This window comes from Oryx dammah, unplaced genomic scaffold (genome assembly GCF_014754425.2).
Source record: "Oryx dammah isolate SB20612 unplaced genomic scaffold, SCBI_Odam_1.1 HiC_scaffold_24, whole genome shotgun sequence".
Classification (NCBI taxonomy): domain Eukaryota; kingdom Metazoa; phylum Chordata; class Mammalia; order Artiodactyla; family Bovidae; genus Oryx; species Oryx dammah.
The window spans coordinates 54056878-54071396 of record NW_024070208.1 but is presented as its reverse complement, the minus strand read 5'-3'; the positions used below and the strand labels follow the sequence as shown (position 1 = coordinate 54071396).

General features: G+C 38.8%; 1 pseudogene; it reads right to left on the bottom strand.

Moving 5' to 3' along the window:
• Nucleotides 1-14006: 14006 nt before the first annotated feature.
• On the bottom strand, nucleotides 14007-14107 carry LOC120883423 (annotated as a pseudogene).
• Nucleotides 14108-14519: the final 412 nt, after the last annotated feature.

Sequence of the window (14519 nt, the reverse complement as noted above, 5' to 3'; positions counted from 1 at the left end):
ACTTAGCATGCAAAATTATCATTATTCATCTTAGACTTTCACTGGTATCTATCTGAGCTCTTTATTTGCCCTTGACTTCATCATTGTTCATACTAGCTCAGGATTTTGAGCTCTGAGTAAAATTGAATGCCAGGTTATTTTCAAGGGTGCCTTTGAACATTTTTTCCAGTCTCAGTCCCTTGGAATAAACATTAGATGGACTTTATTCAAACTACCCAAATTCAGCCAGTCTCCATCTTTACTGATATAAGTTAACATGACAAGTACAATAACATTCAGTTATCATGGCTCATCTCCAATTGGAAATCCAGGTTAGGACCCCAAAGACTTGTTTAATTCCTGCCTCCTACTCTGCTAAAATCAGGGAGGGTGAACCATACTAGTTGAGTTTTGCCATTCTACACTGAGTTCATTATGATTATACAGACCCAGCCTCAATTAAGTAATTTTTTCTGTAGTGGGAGGGGGTCCTTTTGTGAGTGAATTTGAATGTCTGCATAGACCAGCATTATTGTTAATCACATCCGCACTTACATGTATTTATATGCATACTCACAAGTACAAAGATGCAGTTTCAAACTTAATTAAAAATAGAAAGCAACCTAAAGTGCGCAAGTATTTCCCCTGACTTCAGCATGATCTACCACTTTGACAAAATTTCATAAATCTCCCGCAATTGAAAATTCCACCGCACAGAACCATTTTATGCCGCAATATAGGTACTTAAAATATTCAACAACTTTCATCATGTTTTGCCTCTTGGTACATGGGATTTTTATGTATTTAATAGTTACATATGCTATATATTTTAAACAGTATTTTTTACTAATGTTCCCCCACAGTACATTTTTCTGAAACTCCAACATCTGTGTTTTGTTCTTGCCACACATGATAATCTTAAATCGAGTGCATCCAACCACAGAGGGTAGATTAGTTGACTATTGTTTTTTTATTTTTTTTAAGGTGACTGGAACCAGTGAGGTCGGTGTCAAAAGTTACCCAGTCCTGGTGGCAGAAATGCCTCCCACCCTCTCTCTCTGCAGAGCAATTCTGATCTGGCATCTGAGAGGCTCCTGCTGCTGCCAGGCCTGTAGCGGGTACACAGAAATCTAGAAAGGAACCGTGGGGAATGTTCGTTTGTTATTTATTTATAAACTCACAGGGCCACATCATGTAAAATTAAGACCTTTAATGGGCTCCTGCCTCAGTTGCTTGAAGGACGGGCTTTCACCAGCCAAGACCACCCACCGGCTTCCAGGCAGCGAGGCTGTGCGCATTTGCTTTGGGCTGCGAGCTTTGCAGAGTCTACCTGCTGAAGTCTTCCCTGTGCTCTGACGGTCAGCAAAGGTCTGTCCCATCAGAGAGAACATTCTGGAAGAGGAGTCTGAGGCTTTTGTGGCTGAAGAGACAGAGTGACTACTTTGGAGCATAAATTCCTTTCTGTATCTGGTTAATGAAGAGATTTACTCCAACATTCATTTATTATAAATTGAGGGAGGGGGTGGCTTCTCCCACGAGCCAGCATCCAGAGGGTCCCTTTCCTGTAAGAGTTCATAAATAATCAACGGTGATGATGAAAAGGTTTTGTAAGCATTATCTTTTCCTGTCACAAAAATTCCCTCATGTTTCTGAGGGAAGACCAATATAGTTTGCAGACAAAGATTCGGGAACCAAAATGGCCTTATGAATACGGAGTGGATAGAAGTGTTTGGGGACTTTGGAGAAAGAGCTCACCTGCCATCTGCCTACCTCACTGTTCCCACTTCAGCTACAATTTCAGTCTAATGCAAATGATGTCTGGTGGGGGGCACACCTTAAGTCATTCAACAAACAGTAACACACGTGGTAGGTACACAGTCTCCTAAGAGGTCATGGTCTAATGGAAGAGGGAAGCAAGTGACAGAAAATGAAAAGCCAACTTAAAGTATTACAATAAGTTGAGGTGGGCTCTGAGTGCTAGGGAAATTCAGCGGAAGGAGGAATTAATACTGCCTGAAGAAACTGGGAAATCATTCATACAAGATATGACATTTGAGCTTGAAGAATGGATAGGCATTTTCCAAGATGAGAAGAGAAAACAATTCCAGGTAATTTTTTAGGGACCAGCATGGACCCAGGTATAATAGCGACTTGCATTTGAAGGCCTGCCAGAGGCCATTGCTGTGTGTAGCGCTTTGCACACCAGGCGGTTTGCGTTAGACATGCTGCTTCCTACCAGCTATCTATTGGCTGGTGTGTACAAGCCAATCCTAATCTTCCAATTCCTCCCACCCTCCCCTTCCCCACTGGGGAGCACAGGTTTAGAGTCGCACCAGCCTGAGTTCAAGTCCCTGGCCCACCTGTGAATAGTCACCTAATCTAGGATGATTCACTTAACCACTCTTGAGTCTCAGGTTCCTCCTCTGTAAAGTAGCCATCTGATAATAATAGTACTGAAGTCATAGGGCTGTTTTAAACACTATATAAAACAAATGATGCAAAGTACTTTAGAAAGGGCTTGTCAGAAATATTTAATACATATTCATTAGCTTATTAATATCATGCTAGTTATGATCACTGGTAGGTAGTGGGTGTTGTAGATCCAGTGCAGAGTTTCGTGTCTGTTTTGGGGAGAGGGCATGGTTTATGCTGGCACTAAACACTTGCTGGTAAATGGATGAATGAATAAGCCTTGGAAGAAGTGGAGTGAGCTGAATTTGCACAATTTGAAGACATTTTGGCATATATGCTTTAAAAAGCATTACAGTCAAGATGGGCTTCCCTTGTGACTCAGACGGTAACGAATCTGCCTGCAATGCAGGAGACCCAGGTTCAGTACCTGGGTCAGGAAGATTGGAGGAGGAAATGGCAACCAACTCCAGTATTCTTGCCTGGGAAATCCCACAGACAGAGGAGCTTGATGGGCTACTCTTGCAAAGAGTCAGACACCACTGAATGGCTGCACTTTCATTGTTATGTTCAAGATAGCTTGTGTTCACCAAGGCAAAATTCAACGGTCACCCTCTTTTTAAAGGGTGATAGATTGTCCATATACACATCAGCCAACATCACCTTTGCCTTTTACATCCCTGGAGATATCTCAGGTGAAATCAGGACAAGTGAGGATGCTCATAAGAAAAAAATCACTTGGGGCACTACAGGACTTGATAATTAAAGCTCACATGATATTATAATTCCAGAGTCTGAGAGGCTGAATTATTGGACTCACTGAAGAAATGCAATAATGTCCTCTAAATATCTTGCCTCAAGAATCACACTGCTCAAAGAATTTGAAGTGCTTTTTGACCAAGATGACCCTAGGTTCTGCTCAGCTTGACTAACCTTTAGACAGGCTTCTTGGCACTAGGTCCCTGACCTCCCTTTTCTTGTAGCATTTACTTTAGAAAACTTGTAAATTCTTTCTCTTCTCTTTGGAGACATACATCTTCTACAACCCAGAAAAAGCCTTTATCAAGGACTTAAGATCTACCCCTTGGAAATGTAATCACTGAGGGAGATAGCACCCCTATCTCCAGTCTCTGTGAGAAGGTGGATGCCTAACTTCAGTAAGGGCCAATTAGCAAATGCAGATGGCCTAATCATTGACTAGCCTTCCCCCTAAAGGTCCTCCAGTACTTTTCTTTTAAATATTTATGTGTTTATTTATTTGTCTGTGCCGGGCCCTAGTTGCAGCATGTGGAATCTAGCTCCCTGACCAGTGTTCAAGCCCAAGCTCCCTGCACTGCGGGTGCAGTCTTATCCACTGGACCACCAGGGAAGTTGCTCCTCCAGTACTTTTCTATTACTCCAGTTCAGGGTTCAAAAACTCCTCCCACATTTTATTTCAGTGGAGTTGAGTTCAATTTTTCTCCTATTGTAAGAATCTTGAATAGTCATCCTTGCCATTTATAACAAGGGCTGGTACAACTTTTTATTATAATTTCATGAATTAAACAGGGGAGGTGAAGACTCACCCTTTGAATTTACTGGCTGGCATTCAAGTTGGCATGATACTGACCACAATCAATCAGGTAGATCTAATAATGCCCTAAGTTTTCTAATGCTGGAGTTCATGGTGTATTATGAATAGAGTGTGGATTGCTTGGTCTTACGCCACCCTGAATGTAATGGGGACAGACTTTGGGCTGAAGCCCTTGCACTGAGAGTGCAGCTGATACAGAATTAATGCTGCTCAGCTTGTCCAGTGAGGGCTCAACTAATACGCTGATTTTTAAAAAGCACACTGCTCTGAAAGAGTTAAACTGAAACTTGGATTGTTTGACGTGAAACTAAAGGCAGGAAGTTTTGTGTGTCTTTGCCCAGTTGAGATCAGGGAATTCTGGAAAGCAGTTAGATAATGAATTTCACTAATTTGTTTTATCATATTATTCAGTTCCAACTGCCTGCTGAAGTAAGTTTCTTACTGAGTTACAGTTGACACAAAACATTATATTAGTTTTGGGAGAATATCATATTATTCTGGATCCAGGCCGGAGGCAAGGAGGGGGAGGGATGGATTCTTTGTCGACCATAGGCACCCTGAGAACACATAGAAAGTGTACTTAGAGGGCATAGCCTGGGACCAGGCAGTATGGTATGTACCTGATAAAGAGAGCCATTCCACCAGGATAGTGCGATCTACCTTCTGGCCTAGATGTTTACTTGGCTGGCCTCTGAGCCAGTGTTGATCAGCACGCCCCACGTGGGCCATGCCCACTGACCTGAATTCTGTTGGTAGAATGGAATTCAGCTGCCAGGCACAGTCTTTCCTTTGCTCTTTTTGTTCCTTTCTTGTCATCCTCAGCAGTCCCACTTCTATAACACGTACCTCTGTCTTCTTTTCCCTTAGACTCTGGTGATCTTCAGTTGTCACACTGAAAGACAGCTGCTCTGTGCGTTATCAGTTGGCCATTCCTGCAGAGAAAGAATTCACCAGTTTTAGGCCCCATGGTCAGTTCTCTCCTTTTATGGACAGGCAGGCTTGGTTGCAGTTCTGCAGGTCTAGTTGAAATGCTTCACACCCTGGGCATGGTGAGAAGGGGAATTCTTTGTGACAGCTGGAAAGCAGGGCTTGAACTGGCTCTTACAGTGTTTCAACATTTTGTGGCACTTTCTCAGTTCAGATCAAATGATGCTTGTTAGGTGTCTTCAAATTGATGACTAGATGGTTAAAAGAAAAAGGAATGAGTCAGCACTTTCATAAAATAAAATTTCACCAGTGAATGCTGATTTTTTTTTTTTTAAATTATGATGGATACTCTTAGTTCAAAGTGCTATTTTGGAGCAAACTCTGCCTATACTGATGAAGCTGCAATTGAGGAATGCATAACTGAGCATGTTTCTATTAGAGGTAGATGGTAATTCCATGAATAGAGCTGTTGAGAATTAGAAGTCTGATGGGCTATCAACTGTCTCAGTCAGTGACCTATGCTCAAGTGGAAAAAAGTTATAGTCTTTGGTTATGATGTGATCAGTGCCCACTTCTTCAGCCTTATTGGTCAGTGTTCCCCTCTTTGAATCCACCTTCTTCTCTGTTTAATCTAAGCAAACACCATCTCCCCTGGGGTCCCTCCTATATGGTCCCAGAGGACCCTGTGAGTGAGTCTATATTAGCACTGAGAACTGCTACTGCTAAGTCACTTCAGTCATGTCCGACTCTGTGGGACCCCATAGATGGCAGCCCACCAGGCTCCCCCATCCCTGGGATTCTCCAGGCAAGAACACTGGAGTGGGTTGCCATTTCCTTCTCCAATGCATGAAAGTGAAAAGTGAAAGGGAAGTCGCTCAGTTGTGTCCAACCCTCAGCGACCCCATGGACTGCAGCCTTCCAGGCTCCTCCATCCATGGGATTTTCCAGGCAAGAGTACTGGAGTGGGGTGCCATTGCTGTCTCCGAGCACTGAGAACGCCATATTGCAATTATTTATGTACTCCCCTGTCTTTACAGTGAGGTAACGATTGTGGACTTTTAACTCTCTTGAGAGCAGGGGTTTGTATCTTATTTATCTTTAAATCCTCAGAAACTAGCACCATCCCTGTTTCAAGCTTAGCACTGGGTGAATCCATTTTTAAAGGATTAATGGATATGATTATTTTTAGTTCAACAACAGATTTGCATAAAGGCTTTAATAATATTTTGGATATCTAATGAACAAGTGTTCAAAATTAAAATATTTTTATCATAACTTTTTAAAAGCACAATATTTTTGTAAAATAGAGAAAAGAAAAATAATCACCCATGCTCCCAGTTTTCTTCTTTGAACATTATTCTAAACTCTTTACCAGAAGTGTTTTAGGATAGTTAATCAAATTTGCTTTCTAGAAATCCCACTGGGACTGGAAATGCTTTAAATACAGAATAGATTTGGAAAGAAGTGTTATGTTTGCCATTCTTTGTCTTCCCATTAGACACATGATTGCTCCCAGCAGTTATGTCAAGTCTCTATTTTTCTTCTAAGATGTTTGGGAGTTTTCTTCACTGAGTTTACTCTAAGGTTATTATATTGTTTTTCAGAGTTTTGAGTTCTGATTAAAAATATCATAGCAATGGCAAGAATGTAGGGAAAAGGAAACCCTTGCACACTGCTGGTAGGAATGTAAAAGGGTGCAGCCAATATGGAAAACAGCACAGAGGTCCCTCAAAGAATTAAAAGTGAACCACCATATAATCCAGAAGTCCTACTTCTGCGTATTTACTCAAAAGAATTGAAATCTGGGTCTTGAAGAGACATCTGCACTCCTATGTTCATCACAGCATTCGTCATTAACAGACGAGCTGTGGAAGCAACTTAAATTTCCATTGACAGAAGAATGAGTAGAGAAAATATGGTAGACACCCATAATAGAACGTTATTCAACCTTAAAGAAGAATGAAATCCTGGCATATACAAAAACATGAGTGAGCTGAAAGGACATTGTGCTAAGTGAAAGAAGCCAGTCACACAAGGACAAATACTGTGTGATTCTGCTTATATGTGGAATCTAAAATGGTCAAACCCATAGAAACAGAGAGTGGAATAGTGGTTGCCAGGGGCTGGGGGGAGAGGGAAATAGGGAGCTGCAGTTTGAGGGGTATGTAGCTTTGGTTACGAAAAATGAATGAGTTCTAGGGATCTATTATACAACAGTTGTGCCTGTAGTTAACAATGGAATATTGTAAACTTATTAATTTGTAGAGAGGATAGATCTCATGGTAGATGTTCTTAGCACAAAACAAATCAGAAAGCCAAGTTCAAGAGGGTTCCTAGAATATATTCAGTACTTGTCTTATCCTGAATATACAAGTGAGGCAATGACATAGCAGAATTTCTAAGTTCAGTGTCCTTATCTGCAAAACAAGCATACAAATAAATAAGCAGGATACTAGGACAATACTAAAAAAAGAAAAAAGAAACAAAATGGCCTTAAATGTTCAGCACTTTGGTGCTGCCAATCTAGCTATTAAAGTACAAAGCCTTTCACCGTTCCCTCACCTCCTCAGGCTCGTCTCCTTATGGAAGTGACAGGATTCCAGAGGAGAGTGGGAAAGCTGTTAGAATTTACATAGTTGAACTCCTGTTCTTTCATCCCTGTAGAAGGAAATGCAACCCACTCAAGTATTCTTACCTGGACAGTCCCACAGACAGAGGAGCCTGGCAGGCTACAGTCCATGGTGTCTCAAAGAGTTGGACACAACTGAGCAACTAACTCTTTCATTACTACTCTGTTCAATATAGGTTGGAGACCAGTATCAACACATGAGACTCTTTTATCCTTCTCCTGGCTTGTCCTAGAGTAAGAGAAGGGTCGACAAGTCGGAGGGTCTCACGGTAGAAGGAAGAACTGACCTCTCTTATTTACATCACTGGAAAACAATAATGGATGAAGACGGAGCAGAAAATTTGTGTCTCCATTTTGATAGTTACTCTATTTTTTTTTTCCTCTAAAACTTTCTACTGTGTATAGATCTGATTTTTTTTTAAAAGGAAGGATTCACTCCACTAAACAGATTCCGTTTCTCAGGCAAGTGCAGGCATTGCTGTTAAATCTTAATTTTCTGAAAAGATCTTAAAGAGTTATAATTTAATTTAGGCATGCTTTTCTGATGAAACTGCTTAACCTAGACTAAATGTCCAATCTCAGAACCATGAGCAAATAAATAGCTATAGTTTTAAGTCACTTGAATTTGTGGTAGTTTCTTATCCAGCAACAGCTAACCGATACACTGTATTTTCAGTAAATTCCATAATCAATGAAAAGAAGAAAAAGACAGTACAAGAAAACTGGTAGTCATTTAATAAATGTTTGTTGAATAAATAATTGCCTGAGTGAACAAATGAGTGAATAAATGAAGAAAGAGTCATATTTTTTTCTTAGTCAATTTCAGGTTTAACAAAGCTCATTTTGGTACCTGGAATGTTGATTTTCTTCTCCACTGCTGTGTCACACAATACATATCTCTCTAATAACAGCAGTTACACTGAGTTATAGACATTCATGTGTGCGTTTCATTAGATTATGTGCAATTTGAGACCCTGGACAGTTTACTCATTAACTTCGTATCCTTAATTCACATATGCTCAATGCACCCAAAATGTTGATTCTTTAAGATTTTAAAATTGTATATGAAGTTTTGACTTCTGAAAACTTCATGACAGCCCTATCAGTATCAGTGGTTCTAAACCATGGCTGAAAATTAAAATAATTTGAAAGGTTTAAAAAAAACCTCAGTGTCCAGCTTTAGGCCAACTCAGCCTCTCTAGGAGGTAGGACTAGGCAATGCTGATGTGCAGCCCATGTGAGAACCTGAGTTCAAATGTCCTCAAATCTTATCAGTATTAGCACTGGGAAATGACCCTCTCCAGCAATGAGAATCTATTAAGAAACAATTTGAAATCACTAAATATTCTAATTTTCACAGTTAAAATATGAATAATAACTGAAGTGTTAAATATTATTATATGAATGCATGAAGTTGTGTAAAGGATACAGGGAAACTCATAAAATCTTATTATTGGTTATTTGGCATGGAATTGTCTATCTTTTAATTTTTCCTTTATTTTTTAAAATTAAAACTATAAAATACTTGCAATTTAAAATTTTTCAGACAGACAAACACCAATTTAAGTTTTCCATTTTATTTTCAGTCAAGTGTTTTAAGATATTTTAATGTTTACTCCTTAGTGTTGATTTTGAACATTTAAAATTGGTTTATTTTAAAAAGTTTTCATTCAACAATAGCTCATTTAGAACAAATCCCTCAAGACTGCCTCTCACATGAATATTTATACCCTAAGATCTCAATTTGACAACATTAAGCTTTGTATTCTTATTTCTTAAACAACCAAAACATACTTATAGATTGATTTTAATGCCCTTTCTTTTCTCCATTTGAATACACTATGATTAAAAGTTCACAGCCTTGGTTACATTACATAATTTGAGAAATAATCAACAATGTCCCTGGTGATTAAATATTCAAGTTTGCAATTATTTTGTAACTTTTGTTCTGCTCTTCGCTCACTCTAAAAATTATCATAAAATTTTGAAAGATGTCCTCAGTGTAGAATATGTCCATAAAATATTAAATATTCAATTTTCCTCTATCATGGCTTGAAAAATTCATAATTACATGATGATCCACATAATAACTCATTCTGAAAAGTCATATATGGCACTCCCTCTGTGACTGAGTTAATAATTTACTGCTGTGTGGGATTTTCACTCTGCACTGTTAGTCTTGGGAACATTTATTAAGCAAATGTTCATTTGCAAAGATCAGGATGTGAATGAAGAGGGTAAGAATTTAATGAGGAGTGACAGACAGGTGAACTGATTCCATATAGAACTTTAGTACAAGCGAAAGCAAAGAGCTTTATCTTTCATTGCCTCGATAGACACCTGAAATGAAATATAGGAGACAGAGGGCAGGAGAAAAAAAATGATGCTCTCCTGCAGGGGCCAACAGGGGGATAAATCAAGGAAAGCGAGGAATACAATTCAGGCCATTTGCAAAGATGCCATGGGATGTGATGTTCTGAGCTTATATAGAAGAGGGGATGCTGACTTTTTATTTTAAAAGCACCAAATGCTGCCAAAGAGAATATTTCACATCTTCTTTTTTTTCTTGTGGTATTCCAAATTTTTATTGACAATAGCTTGAGTGACCAAAGTATGCAACTGAATGATAAATAGACAGAAAGAAGCTTCCCCCAGACTGGTTATTTTAGGGCTTAGGATTGCTTACAGAGACTTTTTGGGGAAACTATGTTACTTAAATAAAGGTCTAAAATTTTTATATGACACCTAGGAATACACCTTAGAAATGAATAATCCATATTTTTTATGTGGGCCAGTTCTGTAGAGATATAAGCAATGTGAATAATTTGATTCATTAAATAATTGTATCTCTTGGAACTGTGACTTCACCTTTCCATGTTGTCTCGGGCAGATTTTGGGTTATTCACAACAGTGATGCGTTACCAGGAAGAGTCACCAGATGGAACCAAGAAGAAAAATCGCCTGGCACATTAATTTCTGATGATGCACACCATGGTTTGAGAGAAGGGATGAAGAATGCATACAGAGATAAATTTTCTGCCATCTTGAATTCTATTTTGGGCTTCCCTTGTGGTTCAGCTGGTAAAGAATCCACCTGTAATGCAGGAGACCTGGGTTTGATCCCTGGGTTGGGAAGATCCCCTGGAGAAGGGAAAGGCTACCCACTCTAGTATTCTGGCCTAGAGAATTCCATGGACTGTATAGGTCTGTTTGGGATATGGTGAGGGCTAAGTAAATACATAAATGCAAAAGTTAAAATAAACTGACAACAAAAAATAAGAACACACATGGATTTGAAATTTGTTGAAGATTTATCTGAAGTCACCATTTCTCGTATCGTCATGCTTCAGTTTTTTCATCTATAATGATAAGTTATAAAACCAGAAGCAATCACCAAGGAGGATGTAAAGAGAGAATCAAGTTTTGTAGATTGGAGGAGATAGATTTAATTTGGTTTGTCTCCCCTTCAAAGTAGAGGTTACATTTGCTATCTTTGACAGTGTTGAACTTTGCCTCAGTCCCATGTTCCTGAAAAATAATGGAGGTGAGGGTATATACCGGTATATAAAGACCCTGGTTCAAATCCTGGTTTGCCTTTGTTGACTATGTGGCCTTAGACATCTCATAACAACTCTGATGGTTTCCTCACGTGGGAAAATGTGTGTATCGTAGATTAGGGAATCTTTTCAGAGCTCCTACAACTTTAAAATTCCATGGATAGAGAATGATGCTAGTGTTTCCTTATAGATTTATAGAGACAATTTTAAAATCCTTTTTTTCCCCACCTCATTTATTTTGGGGGGAACATGTATTGATAGCCCTTTAGGTTTAATGTTTTGCCTTAAATATTTTATCCAGATGAAGAGGCTATGGATTCTTGAATTTCAGCATTTATTCGGAGAGCAAGCCAGAAATAGTTGTGCTGAAAAGTATTCTTTGAACTTCAGTTTTATTACCTGGAGATGTTTGGCACTTTGACCAATAATAAATACCAGAGAATTCCTTCATGTGCAATTCCCCAGGGCTATATTAAAAAAAAAAAACAACTGTTTTCTATTGAAGAATAGCCAATTAAAAATGTGTGATAATTTCCGGTGGTCAGCAAAGGGACTTGGCCCTATGGATACATGTATCCATTTCCCCTAAACGCTCCTCCCATCTAGGCTGCCACATAGCATCGAGCAGAGTTCCTTGTGTTATACAGTAAGACCTTGCTGATTATCTATTTGAAATATAGCCGTGTTAGGGAGTTTGGGATTGTAGGGCTTTAGATTTAGATAAGGGCCTGGGTGAAATGCCAAGATGTCTTGCTTTCAAATTTCCAGCCACTTGGAAGAAATGTGTCTTCAGTGTTCTCTTCATGGAGATGCAAGTAGAAGCTGTTCTTAACTCATGTTCAGTGAGGAATCACTAGAATATTTTTTTAAGATATAAAGAAATGCTTGGGTTCTGGTTTTAACATAGGCCCAGCTGTTAAAACCAGGTTCCTCCCATTTTATAAATAGAGAATAAGAATTTTTACAGTAGCATATTTTACAGGTATTTTGAATGAGACAGAGAGTCTGGGTTCCATTTTGCATGCCCTAGTAGAATGACATATATGATTGCTACAGTCTATGTATACTTATGTAAGAGAAAAGTATTTAATAATATTTAAAGAATCAAAATGCACCTTGTCTTTTCTCTCTAATCTCCTGGATTTATCCTCATTTTTGTTCTCAGCCCTCACTTTCAAAACATAAACGTTAGCTTGTCCTTGCTGAAATTCACGCTGCATTTATTGGTCAATTTACTCTTGTTTGCTACAACAAAGTCACCATCCCAAGAAAGGCTTAATTTTCATGTCAGATAGGGACCAGAAAAGGATTTATAACCAAGTTCTTTAAATCCTAATAAGTCAATTTCCTCATCAAAAATATTAGTTACCAAGGTCTAAATGAGGTCACTTTCAAATGCCAGGCAAAAATACAGTACTCAATGATCTATTGTTAAGTAATTCCTCTCACTATAAATTTTAAGATCAAGTAATGCGGAATTTTAATCAGAGCACTGAAGAACCTCAAGCTGATTGTATCTCCACTTAACAATAATGATTAAAACATTAACAACAAAAACAGTGAGTGTTGGATAAAATTCTTTCTAGACATCAAATGCAATGAGTTCCTGATTAATATGCATTCTTGTATGGTAACACCCAAAGCATGCATATGTGAATACAGACACCCCTACATTTATATCATTAAAAGTTGCCAACAAAGTATCAGATTTTTGTAACTGCAATGAAAATATTTTGTAGGATATGTAAACTGGAGGCTCCACTGAGTTGCTCTAAAATTATTTGGTTAAAGGGTAAATACACCTTGTACATCATAATGAAAGTCTTATAGGTAGGGGTAGAGATTAACACTTCGGGCTGTCTACAGAATATTAATAAAATTCAATATATTTTCTAAAAGGTATAATTTATATTTTGTGGAAATGAGACCCTTTTCTAATAAAATTCTTCTGTCCTTCATTCTGTTCATATAATTCTGCTATAAATCATCCTGTAGGAATATTTTCCCCCTAAATATTCATCTCAGGGAGAACCTATTTAAATAAGCCCTCTTAGCAAGATCTTTCAGAATTAAAATTACACCACGAGCGATACTTCATCCAATATGTTTCCTCCTGTAAAATTTTCTTATGCCTCAAATAATATTTTTGTTGAATTACATTATGTTCACATGGTCGATCTGAGGTGACTTTGATAGGAAAGAAACACTGTGGTAAAAAACCAACAAATTATTTCCACCTTTTTAATTGCACCTTCTCTGAGTCCATGCCATGGCAGCTTCCTTCTGCTCCCCCATCTACATATATAGTGAGAAAAACCTAAGGGCACTATTCTCAGCTTCACCACAAAGAAAGAATAAGAAGAAGAAAAATGGCTGCTGGATATACTAGGTTTCCTTCGTCTCTGGTAAACTAGAACATTATGCACTTTCATAGTCATCCAAAGCTAATTTACCCCTACTGTCTGCTAGTCATTAGACTAAGATCTTTTATTTAGTTCTGATAGGAATACAGTAAGTAACTGGATTTCTTAGGATGTGAGGTAAAATATGGAGAGGAGATAGACGTGTCAGGCATACCCACATACACACACACACAGAGGCACGTGCACACACACAATACATTAAGGTCAGAACCTACGCACAGTCTCATACTGGGGGTTGCCCCTTGAAAATATTACAGGAAGTTTCTGTGAATCAGACAGATTGACTCCTCTGGGCTTTGAGGAGCTTTTGATGAGGGTAATTAGCAAATCTCCTGCTTTTGTACATCATTAAGTGCTTGACAAATGAATATTCACATTTTATTTCATCTAATTTCCATAAGGAAACTGAGGTTTAGCCAGGTGAAGTGACTCCCTAAGATTACACAAGTCTTGGAGATGTTTTCTTTTTCATTTGTTTGCTTATTTATTTAACTATCATTGATTTACCAAAAAATACTCAACGCTTCATGAATTTGCATGTCATCCTTGAGCAGGGGCCATGATAATCTCTGTATACAGAGATTTTAGTATACAGGCTGCTGAAGCAAGCACCTTAGTACTGTTTTCTGATGCAGAGGCCAGGACTCCACCAGTGTGTTGCTATCAACTCACCTGTTCATCCTCCTGGGCCTTCTGGGAGCCCTCAGCATCAAGCGAGAGTTGAATCAGGGGCTCAGATTAAACGTGTACCTTTGTTGTGAGATCTACGTGAGAAGCAGTGGTGCACACAGGCTCCACAGTCCTTGCAAACACTGGAGACTCGATAAACCCTCTGTGTGTGACATGGAGCATCACAGCCTGTAGAATAATTGTGTCTGGGAGCAGAAATCACTACCCTTATCCTCTGTGACTTCCAAAACCATTTGGTTTCCTGCTGCTGCTAAGTCACTTCAGTCGTGTCCGACTCTGTGTGACCCCATAGATGGCAGCCCACCAGGCTCCCCCGTCCCTGGGATTCTCCA